The following is a 15,384-nucleotide window of genomic DNA, read 5'->3' as shown; positions in this document are numbered from 1 at the left end:
AACTACAAAGCATCACAGAAGTTTTTGGGTTGGGAGGGACCTCATAGACCACCCGGTCCCACCCCCCGCCAGGGGCAGGGCCCCCTCCCCCCAGCCCAGGCTGCTCCCAGCCCCGTCCAGCCTGGCCTTGAGCCCTGCCAGGGATGGGGCACCCACAGCTGCTCTGGGCAGCCTGGGCCAGCGCCTCGCCGCCCTCACGGGGAAGGGTTTCTTCCTCATGTCCAACCTAAATCTCCCCTCTCTCAGCTTCAAGCCATTCCCCCCTGTCCCACCACTCCCTGCCCTTGCCCAAAGCCCCTCCCCAGCTTTCCTGTCGGCCCCTCCAGGCACTGGCAGCTGCTCTAAGGTCTCCCCGCAGCCTTCTCCTCCCCAGGCTGCACAGCCCCAGCTCTCCCAGCCTGTCCCCACAGCAGAGGGGCTCCAGCCCTCTGACCAGCTCCGTGGCCTCTGACGGGCCCGCTCCAACAGGTCTCTCGTACTGGAGACCCCAGAGTTGAATACAGTACATAACTTGGCTTGACAGAAATCACCTCCGATATCATATATTCTCTGAAAGGAAATTTATTCTCCAAAACAGAGCTGGCAATTCAACAAAACTTAAGATCTATGAACAAAGGATTTATTCATGCACTAAAAAAAAATCACTCATTGAGGTACCCATGCCCCAACAGCAGAGAATTAGCCATCAGCTGCTAGCAAGATGCTGCAGCGTCGGCTCTGGATTTGGTGCATTCCCAGCCCAACGAAGACCACCAAATGGACCCCACCAAAGTGGCATAAGTGATCAGGAGACTAATGACCAGAACTTTTCGATATAAGATCAGAAACACAGAGATGAATACAGCAAAAGTATAAAGTCCAGGGCCAGTTAACCACATGCCAAATTCCACTCACACGCACTTTATAAAAACCAGGCTCATGAAAAAACACATTTAAAATACTTGCATCAAACCATTACACAGATAAGAAAAGTATTTTTAGATACACACGTATTTTTTACACACACACACACACACACAGAGTAATTAACTATTTAATTGCTGAATTCTGCTTAGGGTTTGAGGGAGTGGGGTATATCCCAAGTAGGAATTAACCTGACCTCAGTAAAACTACATTAAGAGGTCCGGCACACCACATTCAAGAGTTGAACTCAATTTCTTCCACCTTTTGATTTCTTAACACTATTTACCATCACGAGCCTAAAAGGGGATGCTCAATCCAAGATAAAGGCACCCAACAAGTAAATGTCTGAAGTGGCTGGTGGAGATCCCAAGCAGAGCCGTTACAACCAGGAAAGCAAACCCAATCAGCTTGATGAGGACAACCAGTAGCTCATCAGCCAAATCTCCCCAGGCTCCATCAGTTCCACTCTTGAGGTCTCCAGGGACCAGGCTGGGAGCTCAGGCAATCAGCACAAACAAAGCTTAAACTTAAATTTCTTAATGTGGAGCTGAACTGGAGCAGGAGCCCCTTGGACCAGAAGCTCTCTTTCTCACACAAAGCCAACACTTAGCATATCCTCATTGGAAAAAACACCTTGTCTTCTGGATCTCCCATTGGTGCCACTGTCACTTCTCCAGTCTGAGCAACTCAGCCGCCACCTCTGCGCTCTCCCTACCTCGCAACCCATCAAACATGCTCCCTTGCCTTTGCCTCTCTCCCTTCTGCAGCCCTGGGCCTCTGTTTCTCAGGCCCACAAAAGGCAGCATGGCCCCAGCTGGGTCTCCTACTGTTGCTTCAACCTGGAGATATGGGAACAGTGGGCAGAAGATGCAGACAGAAGCACCATCAAAGTCCCTTTTTTGCCCTTTTATCTAGCAGGATATTCAACCAAAAGGGGAAGAGGGAGATGGAAAGGGGCCATTGCTGTTGCTTCAAGATTGGCAGAAGCAAGGACAACGCAAAGCTTTTCTGAAATGCTTGGTATTTTCTACCCCGTCCCACTTAAGATGGGTTGAGTTGCTGAGGGTGGGAAGAGGAAGAAAAAACAGCCCGACCTTGCCCTTACCAAAAGAGCAGGCATCTAATCAGGGCAGGAGTGCTCCTGCACGGTCACAGCATGCCTAAATGCTCGATCCCGGTGCAGTGCAGGGGATCCAAGAGCAAAGAGCACCCGTCAGCACTGCTGTCTGCCTGCATCTGCTTTTCAGCAAATCTGACTTGAGTGGGAGCAGAACACGCAGTGGGTATCCTGGCAGCTGACATTTGAAGCTCATGTTACTAAGCAAGCTGCAAAACGTATAAAAGGCTGGGGGTGTGGGGGCGGTGTGTGCAAGTCAATGCTGGATTTTCCATACTCCTGCACAAGAACAGCTGGATTGGGTCAGACTGACACTTCAGCTACCCCAGTATCTTCTCCACAGCATCAGCCAAGTGTCAATACCCAGGGGAAAACTGAAGCACAGGGCAGGCATACAGCGACATTTGTCCAGCATATTTTCCAGCCCATACCTGTGTGCAACACAGGGATTTCCTGAAATGGTATGTCTGTATTTAATAGCTAGCGGTATAGCACGTTATACCGCTGTTGTAACAGATTTGAACATTTAGAGGGCTTGATCTGTTCAGGTCTCATAATGCTAGGCACCATCCACAAAAATAAATAGTTCAGATAAAACCTGCGCCAACCAATTTACAGACCACATCACACTGCAAAGTTCCCATTTTAAAAAACTGTTCCTAGTTTTCTTTTATAAAAGGCTGCAACATAACCTAGTAGAAAATACTTTGCCTGTCTACAGGCAAATGACAGAAATTTATACCAGGACTCATGCCTTTGCCAAACCAGTGATTTTGACCCAGCTAGTGAACACAGGCAGTATTTTTCGCCTTCTTTTTAATATAAAAGAAAAATAAAATATTTATTAATAATTTAGTAATTTAATAATACTCATAAATACTAAAAAACCCTAACTCTCACAACTCTTCACAGGAGCAGCACATACCTGCTGTGTGTTCTACTCCAGTCTGCTGATTACCTCAGGTTTATTAACTTTATAAATGAACACAATAAAATGTGCTAGACATGCAGTGTTGCTGGAGTTTCAGCTTATGCATTTCTTGACCCAGAAATGACCTGCTTATTTTAAAATGTAGTGCGATTCTGTACCAAAGTTCATTTAATATAAACAAGGGTCCAACTCATGCCAAACACCAACACTTTTTAATCAACACTTGCAATTTCCGTGGCATCCAAAGCTTTTCTATCTGTGGAGAGATTGGGGAAAACGGTGTTTGGAGGAGCTGAACGGCGCACAAAAACCATGAATTCATACCTCTTGGATATGAGCTTCCTTCGGATGAAGATAATCTGGAGAGGAGTCTGCCTACGACTGCAGGGCAGTGAGTCTTCACAGCATTCCACAGCTCTGCAGTAGCAACCAACAGAGAGAAAGAGAGAGACCTGTGAGGCTCCACAGGCAAACCTGTCGAACAGAAAACACGGCTCTTTCTAGCAAAGAGTGGTCTTTATCTCCACCAGAGCAAAAGGAAGAACGGCACATGTAAGAAATGCAGTCAGAAAAGGAGGAGTGATGGAGATGCAGGATAAGAGGAGGAGAGGGAAGAGATATCAGAGCTGGCAACAAGACCGGCAGTTGCAAAAAAGACAGCATGATGTTCCATTCCCTACCTGCTGTCATTAAACAAATAGAGATGCATATCTACTGCAACTCTCCTACACATAAAGTATCTCAGTTTGCCTTCCCCTAAAAATACCATGGATACACTTTTTCATAACCATAGGTATAGGGAGAAAGAGTAGAAATTCAGCATCTGCACCTTCAAAGCAAGACGTGAAATCTTCCTGCAGCTATATGCTACAGCTCAACGACTTTGGGTGGAATGCTCACATGGCATGGCTTGCACAAAGTCTACATCAACTATGCCTACGCTCTGCTGAAGAACCGCATAGAAACTAGAAACAAACAGCATCAGGAGTGGATGAAATCAGAACTAAGGTCTTCTCAGCTTTCAAAAGGGAGAAAGCAAAGTTCAAGCTTCCATTTAAATACTTGATAACCAGCTATTTGTCAAGATATGAGACTAAAAGGGGTTTAGCCCAAGTTTTACATGTTACTCCCACACCCTCCCTTCACAGCTGACACAAAAGCTCAGAGAACTGAAAACAAAATACCTCAAATTTAAGTACAGCACACACACACACACAAAAAAAAAAGCTCTCAAACAGCTCCACATGCTTTATGCATTATATAGAGGAACAGAAAACCTACTGTTCACAAACCAGGGCCAGTGCTCCTTGTAACAGTTGTTTATTTTAATCAACCCGGTACCAAAACATTCACATTAAATATTTTTTCATTGCCTCTAACCACTGAGCCAGTATTAAGTTTACATTCACTCAAAAAATACTCTCAGGGAGAAAACAAGACACAGAAAAGATCGAATCCAGTAAAACAACAGAGAGCAGCTGCTTCGGGAGTGCCGATCCATCCATCCTACCTTTCCCTGCAACGTTACACCAAGATGCCCTTCAAGCCCAGCAAATGAAACAGCATGAAAATGGAAATGAACAAGGGAGAAAAAAGAAAGAAAGAAAAAAAAGTAAATCTTTATTTTCACTGAAGTTCCCAAAATCGTCTACTGCAGGAAACCACGACCATGCCATCTTAGATGGCATCCTTGGAGAGAAGTCAAAACCCACTCTGCTGATGTTCAAACATCCTGATAATCCCAACACGCTCAGGGAAACGGCTCAGTAATATTCCCACCTGTTGTACAGGTGCTTGACCTCTGTATTTCCACCTTATAACAAGCATATTCATTGCTTGGAATTTAATTCTAGTTTTAGGCTTTTTGACTTGCCTTTATGGTCTGCCCCAGCTCAAAGACATAACTCTAAAATATATAAGCAAGCATCTTTAGGAGAGAGAGGGAAGCGTAAGTGAATTCTAGCAGAAATGAGGACTTGACAAATCTCATCACATCAAGATCTGCAGTGGCAAATTAGTCTGTCTTTGAGCACATTCTGTACTCAAAGTAGCCTCAGTGCTTCAGGAGGTACCAAATATAACACAGCCCCATTTTAACTTCCTTCCAGGAATACACACAGCCATTTATCAAGAAGACGTGGGCTGCAGTTTCAGTTCCAAAAGCTTCAGTAACATTTTATAAAATTAAACAAACGACTCCTTTTGTGGCAAGAAAGAAGCAGAAAATAATCTGGGTTCAAGCAAATGGGGGAGAAAACCACCGCCCCCGAGTCTTCCTCCACCCTTTAGCTATTTTGTGAAAAGCACGCCTTGCCAGCTACACCAGGCTCAGCATCAACCATGGCATCAACAAGCACTCCTTCCACTGCTTTTACACCTCACATCTCAACGCCTTTGCCACTACTATTTCACTTAGCAGAGCCGGTTTGAGAGCTAAATTTGCTTCAAGTCCAAGTTTTGGAACATTTTTACAACTTTACACTTGCACAGCCAAGGAAGTCCATAAGCTCTGCTTAGCAAATAACAAAGGATCCCTGTACGTGTCCAACACTGTTGCATGTGCTGAATACAGGAGGGTTTCCAGGCACCACGTTGATTTAGCAGGAGGGCAGTATTGCAGCAACCTTTAACGCTGGGGAATTATCAGAAAGCTCACCTTTTTGTTCATCTCTAGCTGCTGAAGAGACAGAGAGAAGTACCGTACCCACCTCCCATTAACCTTTGTCACTGGATCTTTCTTTAGCTGCAACCGCTTCAGTACCTCCTTGGATCGTGCTGCCATGCAGACACTGAGTAGAATCACCCTGGGGGGGTGGGGGGCCCCTTTTCTGTTTTTTTTCTTGATCAGAAGTCAAAACGACTAGGTTCATTAATAACTGGATGCTGCTACTGCAGAGAGAAGCTGTGATGAGCTGCACAGAGATGAAGGCTACCCAAATGCCCATCGCTGCCCTCAGCCACTGCCCAAAAACAGTCATAAATGCTCAGAATTTAACAGAAATCATTCAAGTGAGTACAAATACAAAAGAAATCTAGTTTCACGTGGATCTTTTGCTTAACTTGAGTGAGAAGTGCAAGACATAAACGTAATTGAAGCTGTGCCAGATTGCTCACCATACTCTCTTGCTTCGTGCTGTACCCCATCTCCTACCTCTCTTCAGAAGGAGTCTGAGACTGCCACATTCTCTAACCACAGCAATGACATACACGTGCAAAATTTAGATGGATTTGCAGAAACACAGTCAGTCTCAAGCAAGGCCTTCAAGTAGAAGTATGAAGACACTCATTAGACAAGAACAAAAAAACGGTTAAAGAGGGAAAACGCGACATGTGAGGAGGTATTAATCTGGAAAATGTAGGGCAATAGCACAGCACTGGGAAGTTCTGCTGGCACAACCACGTCCATCAAGAGTGTGATCTGGGATTAACCCCACAATGCCGTCAAAGCCCCTGACTCAGCATGCTGGTGCGGCTCTACCAGCAAACGTTGCCCCTCTGTAACCCACGGGAAAGGAGCAGCAGCCAGAGAAACCTCAGCCTGGTGGAAAGCTGAATAAATCTGCAGAAATCACCTCCATGCACATAGAAAGGGAAGATAAAAGCTTGCCTCTCTAGATTAACAACCAAAAAAAGCAAGCAAAGGAAATAAACTCATTTTAGTGCTGAAGACCATCAGGCATACAATGTATCCAGGACGGACAACATCGTGTTTTTAATTACCACTCTAAAAATTCTGGGCACCAAGTTAAAAGTCCTTCAGTACACACCTGAAGAAACTATGCGCCACTTCCTGAAGAGCGAGCTGGAACCTTCATGTGAAGCATCAAGAAATCAAGAGGCGGTTATCCAGCACACAAGCCCCTGTCAAGGAAATATTACTGCTTCCTGGGGAAAGAGCATTAGGGAAGACAAGGGCTCTCCTCGTCAGTGTTAAGGGGCTTTTTTTCTTGGTTGCCTCTAAGTCTAAACCTGGCTCATTGCTCCGCCTGCTAAAAGAACCAAGAAAGAAAAGGGAGCGGGGAGCAAAGACTTCAAGAATATAGAAAAAACCAACCCTCCCTTGACAGAGAGGCAGGCTGCCTCTTCCCACTCCTGCCACCCCAGCGGTCTCTTGCAGGCTCAGTTTCAGAGCTGACGGAGGTATGGCCACCATCCCTTGCTCCCACATGAAGCCAAATGATGTTCTCACACCGGCAAGCTCATGCAAGGCAAACACCAATGGAAAGCTGGAATACCACCACCATTAGCAAAGGTAGAGCACCAGCTCCCTCGGTTATTGAGCTGACAACATTACCATAGATAGGGCTGCCTGAAAAAATCGTCCATTTTTTCCTGAAATGAAATATGGACAGAAGAAAAGGAGAAATATTCCCTAGCTACAAAAGCTTTTCATGTTCGGCAAGTATAATTGCTCTTTTTATTTCAGAGTTATGATCTGAATATTGGAGGGTCTGGAAATGATGCTGGACCTGCCCTCACCCACTCACTCCTGAGGCTCTCCCCTCTATGGGCAGGGGCACAGCTCAGACCTATGGAGAAGGCACTCAGATGCCTTATCAAGTCTGGGAGCTGCTTGTTTCTTGGTGGTGAGGGATTTGTCCTGTCTGCGTCTTTTTAGAGCTAGGGGATGTTGCTAAACTTTCTCTCTTAAGTCCTCAGAGATTTTTGCCTAATTTGCTTGCACACCAGATTTTTGCAATTGCATGTGGAAAACCACCTTGGTTGAGAGTCAAGACTCTTCCAGGTCCTGTTTACTACATTTGACTTCCTACCAACCCTTCTCAACTCATCTTCTAGAGCCAAAGTTGCCCCAACTTGCTGAATAAAGTCATTAATTCACGTAAAATACATTTTGTACAAGTTTCCCATTAACTACTAATTTCCTAATTATCAGATTATGTGCTCCATCTTTTAAAGCAATTTATCGTTACCAGGTTGAGCAAAGAAACCTAACAGGGTTCCTGCAGCTTGCTCCATAACGAATTCCTCCCCCCACTCCCACTTTTCTTCTGGCTGTGAAAAAGTTTAAATCCCTTAACACTTCCTTATAAGATTACTGCAGCTACTTATTAAGGAAACTTGTTCCCTAATATCTTCGTTAACTAAATCTGGCATTTCAAGCAGCAAAACAGTATTTTTCATTTTAATTCTATCCTCCTCTCCTATGACCAAAATCCAGCTTGCTGCTTTTGTTTCGGTACCTACACCATTATGATGATCTTATTACAATTACTCTTTTGTAATTCTCATTTTTTATCCATTACTTTTGTCCTTCCTTCTATAAAACTGGACTCCAGTGGTAGGAGCTGGTTACATGGATTATAAAACAGGTTAAAAATTAATTAGAATGTGGTGATTAAAAAACCTGCCTTGGTAGATTGCAGGCTGTTATGATAAAACAGTGTTAGCATAATTCATTTTAAAATACACTCCACAGCTACTTATCAATGAAGATAAAAACATTCACTAAGTGTCTGATAAGCTGGATAGCAAAAATGCAGCGTTATCCACTGAGAAAACAGCTTTATTTAGTTGGACAGCACTGCAAAACTTTCCTTAAAAACATTCATTAAGTGTCTGATAAGCTGCATAACAAAAATGCAGCGTTATCCACTGAGAAAACAGCTTTATTTAGTTGGACAGCACTGCAAAACTTTCCTTATGAGCCAATTTTCCACCTCAAAAACCTTCCGTATCGCTTGAGTCCCCTGAAATGCATGACTATCCATCAGGGCATTCACCAAGGCTGGGATTTTGGAAGGAAGAGAAAAAACATTAAAAGCTAAAATCCAACTGGACAAGGTCTAATGATGCTTGTCAGGAACCAGGCACCTTCCTTTAAATCCCATTCCACAACATTTTGTGTTTAACCCTCTGAGTATCCAAACCAGCAAAATGGAAAGGGATCTTCTGGGCCCCAATAAATAAAATTAAATTGACTGAGACTAGAGAATAAACATCTCTTGGAGCAGCAGGGAGGGTTGACATTGAGCTTGTGTAGCCTTATACATTGGGCTTGTCCTCGTATCAAACACGTTTCTAATTCCAGCAGGAAAAAAATCTTCCAAAGTAGATGCTGAGGTTATTTACCTCCTGTTTTCATCAATTCTTCAAAACTGATTCTGGATTAGTTACCCTCACTTGTGCAATTTATATATTATAAGACACTTAGAGGTTTCTAAGACACAGATGACTTTGTAGTTGTAAGAAAACAATTTAATTATCTAAGATTAGTGTTAATTGAAGGAAACTATTTACTGCACTTGTGACAATACTCAACCTTTGGAAAGTTTCAGTATTAAAAAATTATATGCAGCCATCGTTCTAAAAATAAAAATAAACCTTTCAGCAACAGCAGCCTCAGTTTGACCTTTACCTCCATTTACAAAAAAGAAAATCTAAGAAAAACTTCCTAACACAAGCTTTCACACCATTACAAAAGAGGGATTAATGAGAACATGACAGACTACCTATTCAGACATTAGGAAAAGGACTGACAGTGTTTCATCCTGAAAGTTAATCCAGACACCTTTACTCACACAGTGAGTATCATTCAAGGACTATAACTTAAAGGCAATAATAAAGATGTGGTATTGAGCTGGGAGCAAGGAGACGCCACAGAGAGGATGCCAGAGACATCTGTCGCAGAGCCTAACGCATTCAGTATCTAAATTAAGGGAGAACAGGGCAAAATGTTAATGAATATACACAGATTATCCAGAACAGAGCCAAGTTCAGTTCTTCTCAGGGCACATTAAACAACAACAACAAAAAAAAAAGCAAAACCAAACCCTGAGAAACCAGTGGTATTGGCACAAAAAATACCAGATGAGATCCACCTGGAGGAACTGGAAGCCAAAACATCTGTGAAAATACCTAGAAGGAAATAAAGGCATGGAAAGAAATAATTTTGGAAGGCAGAAAACATCGCAGGAACCCGCAGGGACATTATTGGCTGGAAGCACCTTCCCATCTCTCCTCCCCTCAAAAATTGCCAGTTGCCTTTGTACCAACACGACCGCTATGGAGCTGTACAGTGAACCAGATTAGTGAACTGATCTGGGTTAAAAATAACCTTTTTTTGCTGTTCACTGATCTGGTTCACCATATGGCCTCTCGAATAGTTGTACCAGCACAGTCAAGGGAGCCCAGCAATGGCAGCAAGCAACAGAGGAGGAGTGAAACTCCCAAGAAAAATGCTTTGCCCTGAAGGAAGAAAATATGAAATGCAGTCAAGAGAATTTGCACCAAGCAAAAAGGACAGCGCAAGCAGAAATTCACCCCAGTCTCCCCGAACGCTGCAGCGTGTTGGTGATGCTCAGGCTGCCAGGACTACTTGCATCTCCCAAGCTTGCTCCTGCCAAGAGCTGGGCAAGCAAAGACCCAGCCCTGACACTTGTCCTGCCCAGCTGGTGGGAGCAGGTTGGGAATCACTAGCCATGACCTCAGGCAGTCTGGAGGGAAGCAAGTTTTTGAAGGAAGAGGCTGAAAAGGGACTGGAAGCAGCGAGCTCCCCAGCCAGCACAGGAGCTCACACACACACTTCACCACCAACTCTGCACACACCCATGAAATGTCAAGATACACAACAGCTCAGCAGCTCAAGGCCTGCAACGAGTTTTGAAAATTAAAGGGCTCTTTAAACCCAAGAGTATTAAATATCACATAGAGCCACCTTTGATCTTTTACATATAGGATGTAAGTGTGAAGTAGAGATGTCAGAAAGGTGCAGAAGTCATGAAAAGTGGCAAAGCTGGGAACCATCCTAACAGCCTGTTGTCCGGGCTTGCAAGGCAGACAAGTGACAAACATCGGTATTCAGCCACCGAACATCGCCCCTGACCGCACCTCCATTCTACATCATTTCTTCTACTCTATTGGCAGCATTACTTTCCTGCTTGAAGGATGCCACATGAGGGCCAGAAGGGCAAAGCGAGATTAGGAAAAGCAGCAAATCCCATCCGCGTTTTTACTTACTCACCAGTTACTGATTAAAAAAAGTCTGATTAATCCACTGGAAAACCAGAAGAGTTGCTTTTAGAGCCAAAGACTGGTGGAAAGGACAACTGCTACTGAACTACCAAAAGCATCCTACCCGGGCAGCTCCGCTCCCTGCTGCCACTGGCTCTGGGTTTCAGCCCCAGCGACGGAATTCAGGTGCAGAGCTGGGAGCCGACACAGTGGCAGGATGGGTGGATTCAAGGCATTTCAGTCAGCCACTCTAATCTGAACTCACATCAGCAGGTAAGAGAGATTTGAGCAAACAGACATCCGGTTTGCTTTTATATTTACATCTATTTAAAAAAACCTAATTCTTATAAGGCCAGTCTTTCAAACATGCCCGTTTACAAAGAAATGTTGCTATATACCACATCTGCTACCTTTTGTAATCCAGAAAAATAACACACTGGAGACAAATGCGCTCATTCTTGACTTTCACTTTCTTATGTTTAGAATAGCAAATGGCATTATGTTCTAGTCTAGTTTATTATACAGTCTGTCTTTTAAGAAAGGTTTTTCATAAATCTCCAAACTGTAACAGAATAACGAGGCTCAATACACTGCCTAGGAGCAGAGTTTGGAGAGACAGGTGCTACCCTCAATAGAGGACTAAATTAAGGACTAATTAAATAAGCCAAGGACACAGAAGTCCCCAGGACCAGACAGGACACATTCGAGGATCCTGAGGAAGGTGGCCAATATCACAGCAAGGCCTATCAATATCAGATTTGCAGGATGATGGCAATCAGACCCTGACTGCCTCTGGCAGGGGGATGACCAGCTCTGTGCATGATAAGAGCGCAGTGGGTGGCACTCACTCCCCTTTAGCAAGGCTTTCCACGCGGTCTCCCACCACTGCACCATTTCCACACAAAACTCCCACCACCACATCCTTGTAATCTACCCATTTCCTTCAGAGCTTCCCCAGTTTGGCTGCAAGGCCCATGGAAATTTGCTGGGCTGTCAGACGGGAAAGGAGGCTGTCCACAGCTCGGAGTGCGGCTGGTGGCTGGTTGCACATGGCACCCCTCAGGGCTGATCATGGGACCGACGCTTCCTGACAGCTTTCCCAACAACTCTGTAGCCAGGACAGAAAATATTTTTAGCAAGTTCATAAAGCGTATCAAATTCAGGGCAGCGGCTGATAAAGTAGTGGAATTGTTAAGGTTATGGGAAACTCATGGAGGTTCAGCTGCATCTGGGATGGACTAATTCCATGCAAAAGCACATGGTGGGGAGCAGCTCTGAGGGAAACGACCTGGGCTCTGGGCAGAAAAGAACTGGCCTGTGAGTCAGCATGCTCTTGCAAGAGTGAAGACCAACCACATCCTGAGTTTTACTGCCATGGGAAGTTATTAGTCCCCTTGGTTTGGTACAACTGAGGATTCATCTGAAATATTAGCTCTTGCAAACCAACATACTGGGGTCTCCAGTACAAGAGAGAGTCCAATGGAGGGACATCAAAATGGTCAGGTGGCCAGAGCATGAGGAAAGGCTGCAGGAGGTGAGTTTGTTCAGCTTGGAGAAGGTGGGGTTTTGGGGGGCCTTCCTGATGCTGACAAAGATGAAGCCAGACTCTTAGAGGTGCACAGTGAGGCAACGGGGACAAGTGGGAGCAGGGAGAATTCCACCCACGTGTAAGGCAGAAACAAGTTCACTACTGGTGGTCAAACAGCAGTGGAAGGCACGCCCAGAGAAGAGGTGCAACCTCCATCCCTGGAAGTCTCCCCAACTCAAAGGCCTGAGCAACCTCATCTAACTTTCAACCTAGCATCAAAAAACTAGCCCCTTGCTTTGAGCAAGAGGTTGGACTAGATGCCCTCCAGAACACCTGTCTCCAAGCTAAATTATTCTATGATCTTACCAACATAGATTTAAACTATTAAATTAGTATTAAAGCAGTAGATGGCAAAATAAATAGACAATTTCTTATTTGCACAGTCCTCCAGGATTTCAAAGGGCAGATTTCATCCTCTAGCACGTTAAACATTGTTTACCATCATTTCAAACATGCAACTTCTAAAGTGGAAAATCATTATCTATCAAATCTCTGGATATTAAAAGACCATTGCCAAGAGTTTATGAAAAACTGGAGGCCCAAATGTTAAATGTTAACCTTTGATTTACCCTTGAAAAATGCAGTAATTTCAGCCAAACCACCTAAATATCCTTACAACTGCTGTCCATCTATAGATTGATGCATTAAAAAAAATAAAGTTGTTATGATTTTAAAGGTCTGAGTGCAACTGGACAGAGACTCAGGTCCTCTGGAAGCTACTAAACATACAGTACAGACAAATGCCAATATCTGATTGCATGACCTTCAATAGCAACCTCACACAAAACATGTTCTAGTAAACCATGGGCCACGACTCCCCAAAACAAGAATAACAGGGCAAAAAGACCCAAAAGAAAGGACTGTAACTGTAGGTCTAACCAGAAGGCAAAAGGAAGCTTTCGGCCTTAAGAGCCATCCAGCCTCAGGAAGGGAGGCTGAGCAAACCCTTGGCTCGGGAGCTGGTACAAGGACAACTCAGAAGATGCTCCATTTGTCATCCCAGACTGCCAGCATCACGTCTCTCTTCCACCTAAAACCACAGCCGAGTCATTATGTCTCAGGTCCTCACCTCAGCCAGGTGCTAGGAAGCTTTAGAAAGAAACAGGAACCACTTCTGTTAAATTTTTTCCCCAAAAAAAAAAAAAACCTTTTTGTGTAATTTTACTGTGTGCCGGTTTCTGGGCTCCTCAGCTCAAGAAAGACAGGGAACTGCTGGAGAGGGGCCAGCGGAGGCTGTGAAGATGATGAGGGGCTGGAGCATCTCCCTGATGAGGAAAGGCTGAGGGAGCTGGGGCTGTTCAGCCTGGACAGGAGAAGACTGAGAGGGGACCTCATCAATGCCCACAAATTTCTCAAGGGTGGGTGCCACGAGGACGGGGCCAGGCTCTTTTCAGCGGTGCCCAGCGACAGGACAAGGGGCAACGGGCACAAAGTGCAAGACGGGAACTTCCATCTGAATGTGAGGAAGAACATCGTTCCCCTGAGGGTGACGGGACACCGGGACAGGCTGCCCAGAGAGGCTGTGGGGTCTCCTGCTCTGGAGACATTCAAACCCGCCTGGACGCGGCTCTGTGCAACCTGCTCTGGGAGAGCTGCTTCAGCAGGGGGGTGGGCTGGGTGGCCTCCAGGGGTCCCTTCCAACCACAAGCAGTCCGTGATTCTGTGAAAAGCTTTTGGCTTAGTTTTCACCTACCACCACCTCCGACTGTATTCTTACTACTGTGGCCTTTTTAGGAGCAGGGGAACGAAGCAGTCACACTCAGTATCCCGCCATTTGAATCATCAGCCGTAGACCCACGGTGAGATAATGCCTACGATGCTTCATCAAGTTTTTCTGAGAATTCTTTTTAGCTCTTTTAGAAAATACCCTATTTAGTAAAAGGGACTACAGCACAGATTTACCAAAAGAAAGTGCCCAAAACACTTACTATCGGGCTTGGTTTTTAGAATCTGGTTTTCACTGACATTCCTTTAACATGCTTGAAGGATGCTGGATGAAGTCTCCCAGTGGAGGCTTGTCTCTTGGGAGGAAAGCAGATGTTTCCAGAAATAACATCTTTCCAAAATAAGACATTTATTTGTCAAGTAAAAAACTGTATTTAGGGACAGGGAGATAAAACAATAGCCTAAGACCAGGACAGGTTTCTTTCACCGCTTCTGATGGCTTTATCCATTCTTTATCCTGTCCCGTAAAGCCAACTCCAAAGCTTGTAGTCAAATTCCAAAACAAAATCACAGGTTAAGAACAGACCTTGATCTCTTCATGATGTTTTGCTAATGTAGCTACACAAGGCAGAGGTGTGACATTTCCTCCGTTGTCCTCATGACAACAAAATCAATTTGCAGACTGTTGTATTGACAAAGAGACTTCTTGCTGAAGTTATTTCCATTTTTTAAAAAAACAGCTAAGCAACATTGATGAAATCATTGTTTTACCAGTATAAGCTATGTCTTCACCAAACGATTTTGCTAGCAACCCTTAACGTCTCTAGAAACTGCACCCAATTCTGCTGACCTGTATGTCTTGGGAGAAGGAAGGCGTTCTGGTCAAAAAAAGTTATTCACAAAAGTGATCATTGGGGTTTTCTTCACTTATCCATAGTTACCTAAAGCAACAATTGACTGTTTATCAGATCTTTTGTCTTCCATGATACCCAAAGCATACGCATATACGTTGACATATCTGAGAAGCATCCCTGCACCAAGCTACACTTGAATCAAGTAATTGAGCTATTCATACATAATAGGCAGCAATAAAAATATCTTCAAGGTGGGTAACTGCTTTTTCATAAAGGCGTTTCCAAAGTTCACCACAATTTTTCCAAGGACTTGAATTACTTATCTTTTCAATAACAAACTCACTTTTAAATAAGC

The 15,384-nt window shown here is 44.4% G+C and overlaps 1 protein-coding gene across 18 annotated transcripts in view; it reads right to left on the bottom strand.

Annotated features, from left to right (window-relative positions):
- The window catches only part of FAM168A (family with sequence similarity 168 member A), a 223,302-nt gene that overhangs the window by 160,630 nt on the left and 47,288 nt on the right, over positions 1–15,384 (bottom strand). For 16 of the 18 annotated variants that reach the window (XR_008820123.1, XR_008820124.1, XR_008820118.1 and 13 more), the window contains one exon: positions 3,276–3,368. The exons of 1 other annotated variant lie outside the window; for it this stretch is intronic. The gene's annotated coding sequence lies outside the window, so the exon portion shown is untranslated. Of the gene's footprint in view, positions 1–3,275; positions 3,426–15,384 lie in introns of all 18 variants that reach the window. One more of the 18 variants, XM_056328028.1, reaches the window with a different exon arrangement.

The sequence above is a fragment of the Falco biarmicus genome, chromosome 2 (genome assembly GCF_023638135.1).
Source record: "Falco biarmicus isolate bFalBia1 chromosome 2, bFalBia1.pri, whole genome shotgun sequence".
Classification (NCBI taxonomy): Eukaryota; Metazoa; Chordata; class Aves; order Falconiformes; family Falconidae; genus Falco; species Falco biarmicus.
The sequence above is the reverse complement of the archived record's forward strand: the minus strand, read 5'-3'. Positions and strand labels throughout refer to the sequence as shown.